General features: G+C 53.2%; 1 long non-coding RNA gene across 2 annotated transcripts in view; it reads right to left on the bottom strand.

Moving 5' to 3' along the window:
- Window positions 1-3,348: 3,348 nt before the first annotated feature.
- The window catches only part of LOC102027009, a 7,869-nt gene continuing 7,449 nt past the window's right edge, over window positions 3,349-3,768 (bottom strand). Inside the window, exons 1-2 of one of the 2 annotated variants that reach the window (XR_001232025.1) lie at window positions 3,670-3,754; window positions 3,349-3,575 (exon numbers count right to left, since the gene is read on the bottom strand). This is a non-coding gene — a long non-coding RNA (uncharacterized LOC102027009). Of the gene's footprint in view, window positions 3,576-3,669; window positions 3,755-3,768 lie in introns of those variants that run through there. The other variant, XR_001232026.1, reaches the window with a different exon arrangement.

A 3,768-nucleotide genomic window follows, 5' to 3' on the forward strand; every position in this document is an offset into this window, starting at 1 on the left:
TTTTTTTTTTTGGTCTTTTTGAGACAGGGTCTCACTGTGCAATTCATGCTGGCCTTGAGGTCACTTTGTAGCCCAAGCTGCCCTCGAACTCGCGACGATCCTCCTGCCTCAGCCTCCCTAGTGCTGGGATTACAGGCATGCGCCACTACACCCAGCAACATATATGTTTTTTCAAGATAAGGTCTCACTATGTAGCCCAGAATGGCCTCGAACTTGCAGGGATCCTCAGCCTCCCAAGTGCTAGGATTATAAGTGTGTGCCACTATACCTGGTTTAACCCAATATTCTAACGTGAACGTTAAAAAAAATTTAAAGTTTCAAAAAGAAGAGGAAGCTGTCTCCTGGATTTCCCCAGGCACCTTTAGTTTCTCCCATCTGCTTATTTTTTGTTTTTGTTATTTTGTTTTGTTTTTGCTGTATCAAGGATTGAACACAGAGCTGACATGGTGGTGCATGCCTGTAATCACAGCACTCGGGAGGCTGAGGCAGGAGGATCGTTGTGAGTTTGAGGCTAGCATGGGCTACAAAGTGAGCTCAAGACCAGCCTGAACTGCATAGTGAGACCCTGTCTCAAAAAGATTAAAAACAACAAAAAAAGATTGAACACAGAACCTTTGTACTAAGCCACATCCCTAGCACTTTTCATTATACATATATATATATATATATATATATATATTTGGAGGGTTTTTTTTGAGACAAGGTCTAGCTATGCAGTTCAGGCTGGCCTTGAGCTCACTTTGTAGCCCAAGCTGGTCTTGAACTCACAGCCATCCTCCTGCCTCAGCCTCCCGAGTGCTGGGATTACAAAAAATATGAGATAGGGTCTCGTTGTGTAGTTCAGGCTGCTCTTGAACTCACAGCAATTCTCCCACCTCAGCCTCCCATGTGCTAGGATTACAGGCATGTGCCACCATGCCTGGCTTTTATGTTTTATTTTGAGACAGGGTCTAGGTAAGTCACTAAGTTGCCCAGGCTTGGTTCAAACTCACAGCCCACCTGTTTCAGCCTCCCATATTTCAGAGATTCAGGTTTTCACTCTCCCACTTACAGAAATCACTGTTATAATAACTCACCCACAATGAGGGGTTTGTATGGGCCTTATACATTCTGAATATTTATTTTTTATTTTGAGACAGGGTCTTGCTAATTTGCCCATGCTGGCATTGAACTTGTGATCCTCCTGCCTAAGCTTCCCAAGTAGCTGATATTACACATGTGCACCATCATTCCCGGCCCAACCATTTTCTTATTGCCAGCCTCGCTCCCACCCTTGCAGCCTGTGCTACACCTGTTAGGTATAGCTATTAGATCCATTTTACTGATAAGAAAACTGAGGTACAGGAAGTTTCTGGTACTTACCCAGAGTAACACACAGCCAGCAAATTTACAGACTGCTTCCCAAGGTCCTTACTCCTAACAGACACTTTACTGCCTCTGCCTCCTGTGCAGTCCAAACTAGTTTATATGAGCTTTATCCTCAGGGCACTAGGGAGCCAGAGATTTGTAAACAATAGAGTAATGTGATTTCTTTAAACAGATCAATCTGGCTCCAAGTGGAACATGTATTTAGGGGAGTCATGACAGCCAGAGAGAAGGCTAGTCTAAAATAGGAAGCGGGTGGACACAGAACAGGGATAGATCGGAACGGAAACGGGGTGCTAAGAGTATGTAGGGTAGGGGTGAGGGATCAGGGCTTTGGCTGGTAGGAAGGGCTGTGAAACGGTAGGAAGCTTCAGCGCTGGAACCAGTGTGTGGGGTGCTGGGTTCCAGGCAGCCTGGGTTTAAGGCACCCAAGGTGCCCCACAGAACTGCAGACCGGTGGTGCACATGGGGCTGGCAGGCAGGGACGAGGTCGGGCTGGAGATGACCTGCGGGGTGCGGGGCCTCTGGCGTGGGAAGTGTGTGGCTCAGGGGCAAGCAGAGCCCTTGCCGTCCTCTTAGGGACCTCCTGGAGCAGCTTGAGGCTTGGAAACGGCTTGCTGGACTCCCTAGAAAGAGCACGCGACTGAAAGGAGCAGCTGACCGCGGGGAAGAGCACAAGGACCACAGTTCTGTTTGTGGTTGGAGGTCACGGCCCCTAGTGGCCCCATCCTGCCCCACTTCCATACACTGGGGTCTGAGTCCTGCCCACCTCCCTAAAGCTGGGCCTCCAAGGGTCTGACAGGTTCTTTCTGTTGCTTGGCAACTGAGGGAGCTGTTGGCTGTTGCTAGGAGCAGGCTGGGGAGGCTGAGGAGCTAAGCTCTCCAGCCAGGGGTGGAGTGTGTAGCGGGGGAAGGGGTCTGCCTTGGAGCTGGCTTGCAATCTGTGCACGGACAGAGTGTGCTCCGGGCTGTGTCTGTCCACAGTTATAGCGTGTCCTTTGGAGCAGGAGGATGTTAGAGGTTAGGCCTATGGGTGGGTTTCTACAGCATATAGCTGTCTGTGTCCCTAGCAGGCATTACCTCTTTTTGCCGTTTATTGCATGCCCATGGCAGGGCCTGCTTGAACTTTGACTTGGGCGGAAGGAACCGTGTGAAAACCACCGGAGGATTACAGGCCAGTACAAGGGAGACCCTGAGATAGGGACACACAGACATTCTAGGGGAAGCAGGCAGCCAGCAAACTGGGAGTGGAATAAGGTACGTGGCAAGGTAGGAAGGAGGGTAGGCAACTCGGCGGCGAAGTGTGAACCACAGTACTGCCGGCTCCCCGCTGGCTTTGGAGACCTCACCAGTCCTCGGGATGGGGCCTCCTGGGCCCATGACACCGGGGCTCACGGGACACCTTCCTGGGGAGTCCTTGGCAGACCCTTCAAATGTCCCGTGAAGACTGGGGTTGTGGGCTCCCGCTGGAGAGCGGATCAAAAGATTCGAAAGCCAGGCGTGATGGAGCACGCCTGCAACCCGCGCACTCCCGGAGGGTGAGGCGGGAGGGCAAGTGGGACCTCAGGCGGGCAGCTCTGCAATGTAGCGAAACCGTGTCTCAAAATAAAAACAACCAAGGTTGGGGTGCGCGTCCTTGCAAAAGCCCTGGATTTGAGCCCAGTATTGCAGGGGGAAAAAAAAGATTTGAAATGTTCAGCTGGAAAGGCTGCTGCCTCCACTCTCGCCCAGGCTCAGGGCTGCAGCCAGTACCCAGTGGCGACAGGTCACCAGGGGATGGGAAACGGGAACGAAGCCACTGCCATAGGTGGACAGGCCGTGGAAGGGACAGGTCATAAACTCATAGTGACTTCCAGCTGGGCGTGGCGGCAGGGCCTGTCTGTGATCCCAGGACTCCGCAGGTTGAGGCAGGCGGATCCCCGAGGCCACCCTGTGCTACAAAGCGAGACCCTGTCTCAAAAGGCAAAAACAAACGAACAAACGTCATAGTGACTTTTGTTTCCACAAACCCAGTGGGGCCTTCTCTCTCCCTGTCGTCCGGGTCGCCCGGGCCCAGGCTGGAGTCCAGCGTGGCCGCCTCCAGGACGGTGCTTTTCAGCAGGCCCGGGAAGGGGGAGGGGCCCTGGGCCGACGAGGAAGGGCATCCATCCGCGGGAAGCAGCCTAGGCAGAGTGCGGACGCGGCCATCGACTGCTTTTGTTTTTTATTTGCTGCAACCCGGAGAAAAGAAAAGGGAAAATTTAGACGGTCTGCTCGCCTCCCAGGCTCCGCAGATCCCAGAGCAAGTTTGCTGGGGTCACTGACTTTGCCGAGGGATGAAGACACACCTCCTCCACCAGGCCACCCGGCTCCCCAAGTTCCGAGGGCCGCGGGCTCCCCGGCGGGCGAGGGCCCCGCGGCCCC

Source organism: Chinchilla lanigera, unplaced genomic scaffold, assembly GCF_000276665.1.
Source record: "Chinchilla lanigera isolate Chin_1 unplaced genomic scaffold, ChiLan1.0 scaffold00131, whole genome shotgun sequence".
Taxonomy (NCBI): domain Eukaryota; kingdom Metazoa; phylum Chordata; class Mammalia; order Rodentia; family Chinchillidae; genus Chinchilla; species Chinchilla lanigera.